Consider the following 20,126-nt stretch of genomic DNA (forward strand, 5'->3'; position numbering starts at 1 on the left):
GATGACACACTGATGGTAAAAATGGACATGCAGATGACACACTGATGGTAAAAATGGACATGCAGATGACACACTGATGGTAAAAATGGACATGCAGATGACACACTGATAGTAAAAATGGACATGCAGATGACACACTGATGGTAAAAATGGACATGCAGATGACACACTGATGGTAAAAATGGACACGCAGATGACACACTGATGGTTAAAACGGACACGCAGATGACTCATTGATGGTAAAAATGGACATGCAGATGACACACTGATGGTAAAAATGGACACGCTGATCACACACTGATGGTAAAAATGGACACGCAGATGACACACTGATGGTAAAAATGGACATGCAGATGACACACTGATGGTAAAAATGGACACGCTGATCACACACTGATGGTAAAAATGGACACGCTGATCACACACTGATGGTAAAAATGGACACGCTGATCACACACTGATGGTAAAAATGGACACGCAGATGACACACTGATGGTAAAAATGGACATGCAGATGACACACTGATGGTAAAAATGGACACGCAGATGACACACTGATGGTAAAAATGGACACGCAGATGACACACTGATGGTAAAAATGGACATGCAGATGACACACTGATGGTAAAAATGGACACGCAGATGACACACTGATGGTAAAAATGGACACGCAGATGACACACTGATGGTAAAAATGGACACGCAGATGACACACTGATGGTAAAAATGGACACGCAGATGACACACTGATGGTAAAAATGGACATGCAGATGACACACTGATGGTAAAAATGGACATGCAGATGACACACTGATGGTAAAAATGGACATGCAGATGACACACTGATGGTAAAAATGGACACGCAGATGACTCACTGTTGGTAAAAATGGACATGCAGATGACACACTGATGGTAAAAATGGACACGCAGATGACACACTGATGGTAAAAATGGACACGCAGATGACTCACTGATGGTAAAAATGGACATGCAGATGACTCACTGATGGTAAAAATGGACACGCAGATGACACACTGATGGTTAAAACGGACACGCAGATGACTCACTGATGGTAAAAATGGACACGCTGATGACTCACTGATGGTAAAAATGGACACGCAGATGACTCACTGTTGGTAAAAATGGACATGCAGATGACACACTGATGGTAAAAATGGACACGCAGATGACTCACTGATGGTAAAAATGGACATGCAGATGACACACTGATGGTAAAAATGGACACGCAGATGACACACTGATGGTAAAAATGGACACGCTGATCACACACTGATGGTAAAAATGGACACGCAGATGACACACTGATGGTAAAAATGGACACGCAGATGACTCACTGATGGTAAAAATGGACATGCAGATGACTCACTGATGGTAAAAATGGACATGCAGATGACACACTGATGGTAAAAATGGACATGCAGATGACACACTGATGGTAAAAATGGACATGCAGATGACACACTGATGGTAAAAATGGACACGCAGATGACTCACTGATGGTAAAAATGGACATGCAGATGACACACTGATGGTAAAAATGGACATGCAGATGACACACTGATGGTAAAAATGGACATGCAGATGACACACTGATGGTAAAAATGGACATGCAGATGACACACTGATAGTAAAAATGGACATGCAGATGACACACTGATGGTAAAAATGGACACGCAGATGACACACTGATGGTTAAAACGGACACGCAGATGACTCATTGATGGTAAAAATGGACATGCAGATGACACACTGATGGTAAAAATGGACACGCTGATCACACACTGATGGTAAAAATGGACACGCAGATGACACACTGATGGTAAAAATGGACATGCAGATGACACACTGATGGTAAAAATGGACACGCTGATCACACACTGATGGTAAAAATGGACACGCTGATCACACACTGATGGTAAAAATGGACACGCAGATGACTCACTGATGGTAAAAATGGACATGCAGATGACACACTGATGGTAAAAATGGACACGCTGATCACACACTGATGGTAAAAATGGACACGCTGATCACACACTGATGGTAAAAATGGACACGCTGATCACACACTGATGGTAAAAATGGACACGCAGATGACACACTGATGGTAAAAATGGACATGCAGATGACACACTGATGGTAAAAATGGACACGCAGATGACTCACTGATGGTAAAAATGGACATGCAGATGACACACTGATGGTAAAAATGGACATGCAGATGACTCACTGATGGTAAAAATGGACATGCAGATGACTCACTGATGGTAAAAATGGACACGCAGATGACTCACTGATGGTAAAAACGACACATGGACGACACACTGATGGTAAAAACGGACACATATACAACACACTGATGGTAAAAACGGACACGCAGATGACACACTGATGGTAAAAATGGACACGCAGATGACACACTGATGGTAAAAATGGACACGCAGATGACACACTGATGGTAAAAATGGACACGCAGATGACACACTGATGGTAAAAATGGACACGCAGATGACACACTGATGGTAAAAATGGACACGCAGATGACACACTGATGGTAAAAATGGACACACATATGACTCACTGATGGTAAAAATGGACATGCAGATGACACACTGATGGTAAAAATGGAAACGCAGATGACACACTGATGGTAAAAATGGACACGCTGATCACACACTGATGGTAAAAATGGAAACGCAGATGACACACTGATGGTAAAAATGGACACGCTGATCACACACTGATGGTAAAAACGGACACGCAGATGACACACTGATGGTAAAAATGGACACGCAGATGACACACTGATGGTAAAAATGGACATGCAGATGACACACTGATGGTAAAAACGGACACATGGACAACACACTGGTAAAAACGGACACGCAGATGACACACTGATGGTAAAAATGGACACGCAGATGACACACTGATGGTAAAAATGGACATGCAGATGACTCACTGATGGTAAAAACGGACACATGGACAACACACTGGTAAAAACGGACACGCAGATGACACACTGATGGTAAAAATGGACACGCAGATGACACACTGATGGTAAAAATGGACATGCAGATGACACACTGATGGTAAAAATGGACACGCAGATGACATACTGATGGTAAAAATGGACACGCAGATGACTCACTGATGGTAAAAATGGACACGCAGATGACACACTGATGGTAAAAATGGACACGCAGATGACACACTGATGGTAAAAATGGACACGCAGATGACTCACTGATGGTAAAAATGGACATGCAGAGGACACACTGATGGTAAAAATGGACACGCAGATGACTCACTGATGGTAAAAATGGACATGCAGATGACTCACTGATGGTAAAAATGGACATGCAGATGACACACTGATGGTAAAAATGGACACGCAGATGACTCACTGATGGTAAAAATGGACATGCAGATGACACACTGATGGTAAAAATGGACACGCAGATGACTCACTGATGGTAAAAATGGACAGGCAGATGACACACTGATGGTAAAAATGGACACACAGATGACTCACTGATGGTTAAAATGGACACGCAGATGACTCACTGATGGTAAAAATGGACATGCAGATGACACACTGATGGTAAAAATGGACATGCAGATGACTCACTGATGGTAAAAATGGACACATGGACATCACACTGATGGTAAAAACGGACACATGGACAACACACTGATGGTAAAAACGGACACGCAGATGACACACTGATGGTAAAAATGGACACGCAGATGACTCACTGATGGTAAAAATGGACACATGGACATCACACTGATGGTAAAAACGGACACATGGACAACACACTGATGGTAAAAACGGACACGCAGATGACACACTGATGGTAAAAATGGACACGCAGATGACACACTGAGGGTAAAAATGGACACGCAGATGACTCACTGATGGTAAAAATGGACACGCAGATGACACACTGATGGTAAAAATGGACATGCAGATGACACACTGATGGTAAAAATGGACATGCAGATGACACACTGATGGTAAAAATGGACATGCAGATGACACACTGATGGTAAAAATGGACATGCAGATGACTCACTGATGGTAAAAATGGACATGCTGATGACTCACTGATGGTAAAAATGGACACGCTGATCACACACTGATGGTAAAAATGGACATGCAGATGACACACTGATGGTAAAAATGGACATGCAGATGACTCACTGATGGTAAAAACGGACACATGGACAACACACTGATGGTAAAAACGGACACATGGACATCACACTGATGGTAAAAACGGACACATGGACAACACACTGATGGTAAAAACGGACACATGGACAACACACTGATGGTAAAAACGGACATGCAGATGACACACTGATGGTAAAAATGGACACGCAGATGACACACTGATGGTAAAAATGGACACGCTGATGACTCACTGATGGTAAAAATGGACACGCTGATCACACACTGATGGTAAAAATGGACACGCAGATGACACACTGATGGTAAAAATGGACATGCAGATGACACACTGATGGTAAAAATGGACACGCAGATGACTCACTGATGGTAAAAATGGACATGCAGATGACACACTGATGGTAAAAATGGACATGCAGATGACACACTGATGGTAAAAATGGACATGCAGATGACACACTGATGGTAAAAATGGACATGCAGATGACACACTGATGGTAAAAATGGAAACGCAGATGACACATTGATGGTAAAAATGGAAACGCAGATGACACATTGATGGTAAAAACGGACACGCAGATGACTCACTGATGGTAAAAACGGACACGCAGATGACACACTGATGGTAAAAATGGAAACGCAGATGACACATTGATGGTAAAAACGGACACGCAGATGACTCACTGATGGTAAAAATGGACATGCAGAGGACACACTGATGGTAAAAATGGACACGCAGATGACTCACTGATGGTAAAAATGGACACGCAGATGACACACTGATGGTAAAAATGGACATGCAGATGACTCACTGATGGTAAAAATGGACATGCAGATGACTCACTGATGGTAAAAATGGACACGCAGATGACACACTGATGGTAAAAATGGACACGCAGATGACACACTGATGGTAAAAATGGACACGCAGATGACACACTGATGGTAAAAATGGACACGCTGATCACACATTGATGGCAAAAATGGACACGCAGATGACACACTGATGGTAAAAATGGACACGCAGATGACACACTGATGGTAAAAATGGACACGCTGATCACACACTGATGGTAAAAATGGACACGCAGATGACACACTGATGGTAAAAATGGACATGCAGATGACTCACTGATGGTAAAAATGGACACGCAGATGACTCACTGATGGTAAAAACGGACACATGGACAACACACTGATGGTAAAAACGGACACATGGACATCACACTGATGGTAAAAACGGACACATGGACAACACACTGATGGTAAAAACGGACACATGGACATCACACTGATGGTAAAAACGGACACATGGACAACACACTGATGGTAAAAACGGACACATGGACAACACACTGATGGTAAAAACGGACATGCAGATGACACACTGATGGTAAAAATGGACACGCAGATGACTCACTGATGGTAAAAATGGACATGCAGATGACACACTGATGGTAAAAATGGACACGCAGATGACACACTGATGGTAAAAATGGACATGCAGATGACACACTGATGGTAAAAATGGACATGCAGATGACTCACTGATGGTAAAAACGGACACATGGACAACACACTGATGGTAAAAACGGACACATGGACATCACACTGATGGTAAAAACGGACACATGGACAACACACTGATGGTAAAAACGGACATGCAGATGACACACTGATGGTAAAAATGGACACGCAGATGACTCACTGATGGTAAAAATGGACATGCAGATGACACACTGATGGTAAAAATGGACACAGCATAAGGAGAAAGGATTACCAGCTTCATGAATAGTTCAAAAAATAGGTTTCTTTATTGTGAAAAAAGCTCTTTAAAAACAGATTCCATAGTCACATAGTATAGCCAGGGCACGCAGATCCCCTGGCTATACTAAAATGGACACGCTGATCACACACTGATGGTAAAAATGGACATGCAGATGACACACTGATGGTAAAAATGGACACGCTGATCACACACTGATGGTAAAAATGGACATGCAGATGACACACTGATGGTAAAAATGGACACGCAGATGACACACTGATGGTAAAAATGGACATGCAGATGACACACTGATGGTAAAAATGGACACGCTGATCACACACTGATGGTAAAAATGGACATGCAGATGACACACTGATGGTAAAAATGGACACGCAGATGACACACTGATGGTAAAAATGGACATGCAGATGACACACTGATGGTAAAAATGGACACGCAGATGACACACTGATGGTAAAAATGGACATGCAGATGACACACTGATGGTAAAAATGGACATGCAGATGACTCACTGATGGTAAAAACGGACACATGGACAACACACTGATGGTAAAAACGGACACATGGACATCACACTGATGGTAAAAACGGACACATGGACAACACACTGATGGTAAAAACGGACATGCAGATGACACACTGATGGTAAAAATGGACACGCAGATGACTCACTGATGGTAAAAATGGACATGCAGATGACTCACTGATGGTAAAAACGGACACATGGACAACACACTGATGGTAAAAACGGACACATGGACATCACACTGATGGTAAAAACGGACACATGGACAACACACTGATGGTAAAAATGGACACGCTGATCACACACTGATGGTAAAAATGGACACGCAGATGACTCACTGATGGTAAAAATGGACATGCAGATGACACACTGATGGTAAAAATGGACATGCAGATGACACACTGATGGTAAAAATGGACATGCAGATGACACACTGATGGTAAAAATGGACATGCAGATGACACACTGATGGTAAAAATGGAAACGCAGATGACACATTGATGGTAAAAACGGACACGCAGATGACTCACTGATGGTAAAAACGGACACGCAGATGACACACTGATGGTAAAAATGGAAACGCAGATGACACATTGATGGTAAAAACGGACACGCAGATGACTCACTGATGGTAAAAACGGACACGCAGATGACACACTGATGGTAAAAATGGAAACGCAGATGACACATTGATGGTAAAAACGGACATGCAGATGACACATTGATGGTAAAAACGGACACGCAGATGACACACTGATGGTAAAAATGGAAATGCAGATGACACACTGATGGTAAAAATGGACACGCAGATGACACACTGATGGTAAAAATGGACATGCAGATGACACACTGATAGTAAAAATGGACATGCAGATGACACACTGATGGTAAAAATGGACACGCAGATGACTCACTGATGGTAAAAATGGACATGCAGATGACACACTGATAGTAAAAATGGACATGCAGATGACACACTGATGGTAAAAATGGACATGCAGATGACTCACTGATGGTAAAAATGGAAATGCAGATGACACACTGATGGTAAAAATGGACACGCAGATGACACACTGATGGTAAAAATGGAAATGCAGATCACACACTGATGGTAAAAATGGACACGCAGATGACTCACTGATGGTAAAAATGGACATGCAGATGACACACTGATAGTAAAAATGGACATGCAGATGACACACTGATGGTAAAAATGGACATGCAGATGACTCACTGATGGTAAAAATGGAAACGCAGATGACACATTGATGGTAAAAACGGACACGCAGATGACACACTGATGGTAAAAATGGAAACGCAGATGACACATTGATGGTAAAAACGGACACGCAGATGACTCACTGATGGTAAAAACGGACACGCAGATGACACACTGATGGTAAAAATGGAAACGCAGATGACACATTGATGGTAAAAACGGACATGCAGATGACACATTGATGGTAAAAACGGACATGCAGATGACACACTGATGGTAAAAATGGAAATGCAGATGACACACTGATGGTAAAAATGGACATGCAGATGACACATTGATGGTAAAAATGGACACAGCATAAGGAGAAAGGATTACCAGCTTCATGAATAGTTCAAAAAATAGGTTTCTTTATTGTGAAAAAAGCTCTTTAAAAACAGATTCCATAGTCACATAGTATAGCCAGGGCACGCAGATCCCCTGGCTATACTAAAATGGACACGCTGATCACACATTGATGGCAAAAATGGACACGCAGATGACACACTGATGGTAAAAATGGACACGCAGATGACTCACTGATGGTAAAAATGGACACGCTGATCACACACTGATGGTAAAAATGGACATGCAGATGACACACTGATGGTAAAAATGGACATGCAGATGACTCACTGATGGTAAAAACGGACACATGGACAACACACTGATGGTAAAAACGGACACATGGACATCACACTGATGGTAAAAACGGACACATGGACAACACACTGATGGTAAAAACGGACACATGGACAACACACTGATGGTAAAAACGGACATGCAGATGACACACTGATGGTAAAAATGGACACGCAGATGACTCACTGATGGTAAAAATGGACACGCAGATGACTCACTGATGGTAAAAATGGACATGCAGAGGACACACTGATGGTAAAAATGGACATGCAGATGACTCACTGATGGTAAAAATGGACACGCAGATGACACACTGATGGTAAAAATGGACACGCTGATCACACACTGATGGTAAAAATGGACACGCAGATGACTCACTGATGGTAAAAATGGACACGCAGATGACTCACTGATGGTAAAAATGGACACGCAGATGACACACTGATGGTAAAAATGGACACGCAGATGACACACTGATGGTAAAAATGGACATGCAGATGACTCACTGATGGTAAAAATGGACATGCAGATGACACACTGATGGTAAAAATGGACATGCAGATGACACACTGATGGTAAAAATGGACATGCAGATGACACACTGATGGTAAAAATGGACATGCAGATGACACACTGATGGTAAAAATGGACACGCTGATCACACACTGATGGTAAAAATGGACACGCAGATGACACACTGATGGTAAAAATGGACATGCAGATGACACACTGATGGTAAAAATGGACACGCAGATGACTCACTGATGGTAAAAATGGACACGCAGATGACACACTGATGGTAAAAATGGACATGCAGATGACACACTGATGGTAAAAATGGACATGCAGATGACTCACTGATGGTAAAAATGGACATGCAGATGACTCACTGATGGTAAAAATGGACATGCAGATGACTCACTGATGGTAAAAACGACACATGGACGACACACTGATGGTAAAAACGGACACATATACAACACACTGATGGTAAAAACGGACACGCAGATGACACACTGATGGTAAAAATGGACACGCAGATGACACACTGATGGTAAAAATGGACACGCAGATGACACACTGATGGTAAAAATGGACACGCAGATGACACACTGATGGTAAAAATGGACACGCAGATGACACACTGATGGTAAAAATGGACACACATATGACTCACTGATGGTAAAAATGGACATGCAGATGACACACTGATGGTAAAAATGGAAACGCAGATGACACACTGATGGTAAAAATGGACACGCTGATCACACACTGATGGTAAAAATGGAAACGCAGATGACACACTGATGGTAAAAATGGACACGCTGATCACACACTGATGGTAAAAACGGACACGCAGATGACACACTGATGGTAAAAATGGACACGCAGATGACACACTGATGGTAAAAATGGACATGCAGATGACACACTGATGGTAAAAACGGACACATGGACAACACACTGGTAAAAACGGACACGCAGATGACACACTGATGGTAAAAATGGACACGCAGATGACACACTGATGGTAAAAATGGACATGCAGATGACTCACTGATGGTAAAAACGGACACATGGACAACACACTGGTAAAAACGGACACGCAGATGACACACTGATGGTAAAAATGGACACGCAGATGACACACTGATGGTAAAAATGGACATGCAGATGACACACTGATGGTAAAAATGGACACGCAGATGACTCACTGATGGTAAAAATGGACACGCAGATGACTCACTGATGGTAAAAATGGACACGCAGATGACACACTGATGGTAAAAATGGACACGCAGATGACACACTGATGGTAAAAATGGACACGCAGATGACTCACTGATGGTAAAAATGGACATGCAGAGGACACACTGATGGTAAAAATGGACACGCAGATGACTCACTGATGGTAAAAATGGACATGCAGATGACTCACTGATGGTAAAAATGGACATGCAGATGACACACTGATGGTAAAAATGGACACGCAGATGACTCACTGATGGTAAAAATGGACATGCAGATGACACACTGATGGTAAAAATGGACACGCAGATGACTCACTGATGGTAAAAATGGACACGCAGATGACACACTGATGGTAAAAATGGACACACAGATGACTCACTGATGGTTAAAATGGACACGCAGATGACTCACTGATGGTAAAAATGGACACGCAGATGACACACTGATGGTAAAAATGGACACGCAGATGACTCACTGATGGTAAAAATGGACACGCAGATGACACACTGATGGTAAAAATGGACACACAGATGACACACTGATGGTAAAAATGGACACGCAGATGACTCACTGATGGTAAAAATGGACACGCTGATCACACACTGATGGTAAAAATGGACACGCAGATGACACACTGATGGTAAAAATGGACATGCAGATGACACACTGATGGTAAAAATGGACATGCAGATGACACACTGATGGTAAAAATGGAAACGCAGATGACACACTGATGGTAAAAATGGACACGCTGATCACACACTGATGGTAAAAATGGAAACGCAGATGACACACTGATGGTAAAAATGGACACGCTGATCACACACTGATGGTAAAAACGGACACGCAGATGACACACTGATGGTAAAAATGGACACGCAGATGACACACTGATGGTAAAAATGGACATGCAGATGACACACTGATGGTAAAAACGGACACATGGACAACACACTGGTAAAAACGGACACGCAGATGACACACTGATGGTAAAAATGGACACGCAGATGACACACTGATGGTAAAAATGGACATGCAGATGACACACTGATGGTAAAAATGGACACGCAGATGACATACTGATGGTAAAAATGGACACGCAGATGACTCACTGATGGTAAAAATGGACACGCAGATGACACACTGATGGTAAAAATGGACACGCAGATGACACACTGATGGTAAAAATGGACACGCAGATGACTCACTGATGGTAAAAATGGACATGCAGAGGACACACTGATGGTAAAAATGGACACGCAGATGACTCACTGATGGTAAAAATGGACATGCAGATGACTCACTGATGGTAAAAATGGACATGCAGATGACACACTGATGGTAAAAATGGACACGCAGATGACTCACTGATGGTAAAAATGGACATGCAGATGACACACTGATGGTAAAAATGGACACGCAGATGACACACTGATGGTAAAAATGGACACGCTGATCACACACTGATGGTAAAAATGGACACGCAGATGACACACTGATGGTAAAAATGGACACACAGATGACTCACTGATGGTTAAAATGGACACGCAGATGACTCACTGATGGTAAAAATGGACATGCAGATGACACACTGATGGTAAAAATGGACACGCAGATGACTCACTGATGGTAAAAATGGACACATGGACATCACACTGATGGTAAAAACGGACACATGGACAACACACTGATGGTAAAAACGGACACGCAGATGACACACTGATGGTAAAAATGGACACGCAGATGACTCACTGATGGTAAAAATGGACACATGGACATCACACTGATGGTAAAAACGGACACATGGACAACACACTGATGGTAAAAACGGACACGCAGATGACACACTGATGGTAAAAATGGACACGCAGATGACACACTGAGGGTAAAAATGGACACGCAGATGACTCACTGATGGTAAAAATGGACACGCAGATGACACACTGATGGTAAAAATGGACATGCAGATGACACACTGATGGTAAAAATGGACATGCAGATGACACACTGATGGTAAAAATGGACATGCAGATGACACACTGATGGTAAAAATGGACACGCAGATGACTCACTGATGGTAAAAATGGACATGCTGATGACTCACTGATGGTAAAAATGGACACGCTGATCACACACTGATGGTAAAAATGGACATGCAGATGACACACTGATGGTAAAAATGGACATGCAGATGACTCACTGATGGTAAAAACGGACACATGGACAACACACTGATGGTAAAAACGGACACATGGACATCACACTGATGGTAAAAACGGACACATGGACAACACACTGATGGTAAAAACGGACACATGGACAACACACTGATGGTAAAAACGGACATGCAGATGACACACTGATGGTAAAAATGGACACGCAGATGACTCACTGATGGTAAAAATGGACATGCAGATGACACACTGATGGTAAAAATGGACACGCTGATGACTCACTGATGGTAAAAATGGACACGCTGAACACACACTGATGGTAAAAATGGACATGCAGATGACACACTGATGGTAAAAATGGACATGCCGATGACTCACTGATGGTAAAAACGGACACATGGACAACACACTGATGGTAAAAACGGACACATGGACATCACACTGATGGTAAAAACGGACACATGGACAACACACTGATGGTAAAAACGGACACATGGACAACACACTGATGGTAAAAACGGACATGCAGATGACACACTGATGGTAAAAATGGACACAGCATAAGGAGAAAGGATTACCAGCTTCATGAATAGTTCAAAAAATAGGTTTCTTTATTGTGAAAAAAGCTCTTTAAAAACAGATTCCATAGTCACATAGTATAGCCAGGGCACGCAGATCCCCTGGCTATAGTAAAATGGACACGCTGATCACACATTGATGGCAAAAATGGACACGCAGATGACACACTGATGGTAAAAATGGACACGCTGATCACACACTGATGGTAAAAATGGACACGCAGATGACACACTGATGGTAAAAATGGACATGCAGATGACACACTGATGGTAAAAATGGACACGCAGATGACTCACTGATGGTAAAAATGGACATGCAGATGACACACTGATGGTAAAAATGGACATGCAGATGACACACTGATGGTAAAAATGGACATGCAGATGACTCACTGATGGTAAAAATGGACACGCAGATGACTCACTGATGGTAAAAACGGACATGCAGATGACACACTGATGGTAAAAATGGAAACGCAGATGACACATTGATGGTAAAAATGGAAACGCAGATGACACATTGATGGTAAAAACGGACACGCAGATGACTCACTGATGGTAAAAACGGACACGCAGATGACACACTGATGGTAAAAATGGAAACGCAGATGACACATTGATGGTAAAAACGGACACGCAGATGACTCACTGATGGTAAAAATGGACACGCAGATGACTCACTGATGGTAAAAATGGACATGCAGATGACTCACTGATGGTAAAAATGGACATGCAGATGACTCACTGATGGTAAAAATGGACACGCAGATGACACACTGATGGTAAAAATGGACACGCAGATGACTCACTGATGGTAAAAATGGACATGCAGATGACACACTGATGGTAAAAATGGACATGCAGATGACTCACTGATGGTAAAAATGGACATGCAGATGACTCACTGATGGTAAAAATGGACATGCAGATGACTCACTAATGGTAAAAATGGACACGCAGATGACTCACTGATGGTAAAAACGGACACGCAGATGACACACTGATGGTAAAAATGGACACGCTGATCACACATTGATGGCAAAAATGGACACGCAGATGACACACTGATGGTAAAAATGGACACGCAGATGACACACTGATGGTAAAAATGGACACGCTGATCACACACTGATGGTAAAAATGGACACGCAGATGACACACTGATGGTAAAAATGGACATGCAGATGACTCACTGATGGTAAAAATGGACATGCAGATGACTCACTGATGGTAAAAACGGACACATGGACAACACACTGATGGTAAAAACGGACACATGGACATCACACTGATGGTAAAAACGGACACATGGACAACACACTGATGGTAAAAACGGACACATGGACATCACACTGATGGTAAAAACGGACACATGGACAACACACTGATGGTAAAAACGGACACATGGACAACACACTGATGGTAAAAACGGACATGCAGATGACACACTGATGGTAAAAATGGACACGCAGATGACTCACTGATGGTAAAAATGGACATGCAGATGACACACTGATGGTAAAAATGGACACGCAGATGACACACTGATGGTAAAAATGGACATGCAGATGACACACTGATGGTAAAAATGGACATGCAGATGACTCACTGATGGTAAAAACGGACACATGGACAACACACTGATGGTAAAAACGGACACATGGACATCACACTGATGGTAAAAACGGACACATGGACAACACACTGATGGTAAAAACGGACATGCAGATGACACACTGATGGTAAAAATGGACACGCAGATGACTCACTGATGGTAAAAATGGACATGCAGATGACACACTGATGGTAAAAATGGACACAGCATAAGGAGAAAGGATTACCAGCTTCATGAATAGTTCAAAAAATAGGTTTCTTTATTGTGAAAAAAGCTCTTTAAAAACAGATTCCATAGTCACATAGTATAGCCAGGGCACGCAGATCCCCTGGCTATAGTAAAATGGACACGCTGATCACACACTGATGGTAAAAATGGACACGCTGATCACACACTGATGGTAAAAATGGACACGCAGATGACTCACTGATGGTAAAAATGGACATGCAGATGACACACTGATGGTAAAAATGGACATGCAGATGACACACTGATGGTAAAAATGGACATGCAGATGACACACTGATGGTAAAAATGGACATGCAGATGACACACTGATGGTAAAAATGGACATGCAGATGACACACTGATGGTAAAAATGGACATGCAGATGACACACTGATGGTAAAAATGGACATGCAGATGACACACTGATGGTAAAAATGGAAACGCAGATGACACATTGATGGTAAAAATGGAAACGCAGATGACACATTGATGGTAAAAACGGACACGCAGATGACTCACTGATGGTAAAAACGGACACGCAGATGACACACTGATGGTAAAAATGGAAACGCAGATGACACATTGATGGTAAAAACGGACACGCAGATGACTCACTGATGGTAAAAACGGACACGCAGATGACACACTGATGGTAAAAATGGAAACGCAGATGACACATTGATGGTAAAAACGGACATGCAGATGACACATTGATGGTAAAAACGGACACGCAGATGACACACTGATGGTAAAAATGGAAATGCAGATGACACACTGATGGTAAAAATGGACACGCAGATGACACACTGATGGTAAAAATGGACATGCAGATGACACACTGATAGTAAAAATGGACATGCAGATGACACACTGATGGTAAAAATGGACACGCAGATGACACACTGATAGTAAAAATGGACATGCAGATGACACACTGATGGTAAAAATGGACATGCAGATGACTCACTGATGGTAAAAATGGACATGCAGATGACACACTGATAGTAAAAATGGACATGCAGATGACACACTGATGGTAAAAATGGACATGCAGATGACTCACTGATGGTAAAAATGGAAATGCAGATGACACACTGATGGTAAAAATGGACACGCAGATGACACACTGATGGTAAAAATGGACATGCAGATGACACACTGATGGTAAAAATGGAAATGCAGATCACACACTGATGGTAAAAATGGACACGCAGATGACTCACTGATGGTAAAAATGGACATGCAGATGACACACTGATAGTAAAAATGAACATGCAGATGACACACTGATGGTAAAAATGGACATGCAGATGACACACTGATAGTAAAAATGGACATGCAGATGACACACTGATGGTAAAAATGGACACGCAGATGACACACTGATAGTAAAAATGGACATGCAGATGACACACTGATGGTAAAAATGGACACGCAGATGACACACTGATGGTAAAAATGGACATGCAGATGACACACTGATAGTAAAAATGGACATGCAGATGACACACTGATGGTAAAAATGGACATGCAGATGACTCACTGATGGTAAAAATGGAAATGCAGATGACACACTGATGGTAAAAATGGACACGCAGATGACACACTGATGGTAAAAATGGACATGCAGATGACACACTGATGGTAAAAATGGAAATGCAGATCACACACTGATGGTAAAAATGGACACGCAGATGACTCACTGATGGTAAAAATGGACATGCAGATGACACACTGATAGTAAAAATGGACATGCAGATGACACACTGATGGTAAAAATGGACATGCAGATGACTCACTGATGGTAAAAATGGAAACGCAGATGACACATTGATGGTAAAAACGGACACGCAGATGACACACTGATGGTAAAAATGGAAACGCAGATGACACATTGATGGTAAAAACGGACACGCAGATGACTCACTGATGGTAAAAACGGACACGCAGATGACACACTGATGGTAAAAATGGAAACGCAGATGACACATTGATGGTAAAAACGGACATGCAGATGACACATTGATGGTAAAAACGGACACGCAGATGACACACTGATGGTAAAAATGGAAATGCAGATGACACATTGATGGTAAAAATGGACACAGCATAAGGAGAAAGGATTACCAGCTTCATGAATAGTTCAAAAAATAGGTTTCTTTATTGTGAAAAAAGCTCTTTAAAAACAGATTCCATAGTCACATAGTATAGCCAGGGCACGCAGATCCCCTGGCTATACTAAAATGGACACGCTGATCACACATTGATGGCAAAAATGGACACGCAGATGACACACTGATGGTAAAAATGGACACGCAGATGACACACTGATGGTAAAAATGGACACGCAGATGACACACTGATGGTAAAAATGGACACGCTGATCACACACTGATGGTAAAAATGGACACGCAGATGACACACTGATGGTAAAAATGGACATGCAGATGACACACTGATGGTAAAAATGGACACGCAGATGACTCACTGATGGTAAAAATGGACACGCAGATGACTCACTGATGGTAAAAACGACACATGGACGACACACTGATGGTAAAAACGGACACATATACAACACACTGATGGTAAAAACGGACACGCAGATGACACACTGATGGTAAAAATGGACACGCAGATGACACACTGATGGTAAAAATGGACACGCAGATGACACACTGATGGTAAAAATGGACACGCAGATGACACACTGATGGTAAAAATGGACACGCAGATGACTCACTGATGGTAAAAATGGACACGCAGATGACACACTGATGGTAAAAATGGACACGCAGATGACACACTGATGGTAAAAATGGACACACATATGACTCACTGATGGTAAAAATGGACATGCAGATGACACACTGATGGTAAAAATGGAAACGCAGATGACACACTGATGGTAAAAATGGACACGCTGATCACACACTGATGGTAAAAATGGAAACGCAGATGACACACTGATGGTAAAAATGGACACGCTGATCACACACTGATGGTAAAAACGGACACGCAGATGACACACTGATGGTAAAAATGGACACGCAGATGACACACTGATGGTAAAAATGGACATGCAGATGACACACTGATGGTAAAAACGGACACATGGACAACACACTGGTAAAAACGGACACGCAGATGACACACTGATGGTAAAAATGGACACGCAGATGACACACTGATGGTAAAAATGGACATGCAGATGACTCACTGATGGTAAAAACGGACACATGGACAACACACTGGTAAAAACGGACACGCAGATGACACACTGATGGTAAAAATGGACACGCAGATGACACACTGATGGTAAAAATGGACATGCAGATGACACACTGATGGTAAAAATGGACACGCAGATGACACACTGATGGTAAAAATGGACACGCAGATGACTCACTGATGGTAAAAATGGACACGCAGATGACTCACTGATGGTAAAAATGGACACGCAGATGACACACTGATGGTAAAAATGGACACGCAGATGACACACTGATGGTAAAAATGGACACGCAGATGACTCACTGATGGTAAAAATGGACATGCAGAGGACACACTGATGGTAAAAATGGACACGCAGATGACTCACTGATGGTAAAAATGGACATGCAGATGACTCACTGATGGTAAAAATGGACATGCAGATGACACACTGATGGTAAAAATGGACATGCAGATGACTCACTGATGGTAAAAATGGACACGCAGATGACACACTGATGGTAAAAATGGACACACAGATGACTCACTGATGGTTAAAATGGACACGCAGATGACTCACTGATGGTAAAAATGGACATGCAGATGACACACTGATGGTAAAAATGGACATGCAGATGACTCACTGATGGTAAAAATGGACACATGGACAACACACTGATGGTAAAAACGGACACGCAGATGACACACTGATGGTAAAAATGGACACGCAGATGACTCACTGATGGTAAAAATGGACACATGGACATCACACTGATGGTAAAAACGGACACATGGACAACACACTGATGGTAAAAACGGACACGCAGATGACACACTGATGGTAAAAATGGACACGCAGATGACACACTGAGGGTAAAAATGGACACGCAGATGACTCACTGATGGTAAAAATGGACACGCAGATGACACACTGATGGTAAAAATGGACACACAGATGACACACTGATGGTAAAAATGGACACGCAGATGACTCACTGATGGTAAAAATGGACACGCTGATCACACACTGATGGTAAAAATGGACATGCAGATGACACACTGATGGTAAAAATGGACATGCAGATGACTCACTGATGGTAAAAACGGACACATGGACAACACACTGATGGTAAAAACGGACACATGGACAACACACTGATGGTAAAAACGGACACATGGACAACACACTGATGGTAAAAACGGACATGCAGATGACACACTGATGGTAAAAATGGACACGCAGATGACTCACTGATGGTAAAAATGGACACGCAGATGACTCACTGATGGTAAAAATGGACATGCAGAGGACACACTGATGGTAAAAATGGACATGCAGATGACTCACTGATGGTAAAAATGGACACGCAGATGACACACTGATGGTAAAAATGGACACGCTGATCACACACTGATGGTAAAAATGGACACGCAGATGACTCACTGATGGTAAAAATGGACACGCAGATGACTCACTGATGGTAAAAATGGACACGCAGATGACACACTGATGGTAAAAATGGACACGCAGATGACACACTGATGGTAAAAATGGACATGCAGATGACTCACTGATGGTAAAAATGGACATGCAGATGACACACTGATGGTAAAAATGGACATGCAGATGACACACTGATGGTAAAAATGGACATGCAGATGACACACTGATGGTAAAAATGGACATGCAGATGACACACTGATGGTAAAAATGGACATGCAGATGACACACTGATGGTAAAAATGGACACGCTGATCACACACTGATGGTAAAAATGGACACGCAGATGACACACTGATGGTAAAAATGGACATGCAGATGACACACTGATGGTAAAAATGGACACGCAGATGACTCACTGATGGTAAAAATGGACACGCAGATGACACACTGATGGTAAAAATGGACATGCAGATGACACACTGATGGTAAAAATGGACATGCAGATGACTCACTGATGGTAAAAATGGACATGCAGATGACTCACTGATGGTAAAAATGGACATGCAGATGACTCACTGATGGTAAAAACGACACATGGACGACACACTGATGGTAAAAACGGACACATATACAACACACTGATGGTAAAAACGGACACGCAGATGACACACTGATGGTAAAAATGGACACGCAGA

At 42.3% G+C, this 20,126-nt stretch overlaps 1 protein-coding gene across 1 annotated transcript in view; it reads left to right on the forward strand.

The window, feature by feature from the left end:
* Window positions 1-20,126, forward strand: part of LOC141220302 (peptide methionine sulfoxide reductase MsrA-like) — a 175,351-nt gene that overhangs the window by 102,494 nt on the left and 52,731 nt on the right. The window lies entirely within an intron of this gene.

The sequence above is a fragment of the Phyllobates terribilis genome, unplaced genomic scaffold, assembly GCF_046119375.1.
Source record: "Phyllobates terribilis strain yellow unplaced genomic scaffold, ASM4611937v1 Scaffold_2__4_contigs__length_985480577, whole genome shotgun sequence".
NCBI lineage: Eukaryota > Metazoa > Chordata > Amphibia > Anura > Dendrobatidae > Phyllobates > Phyllobates terribilis.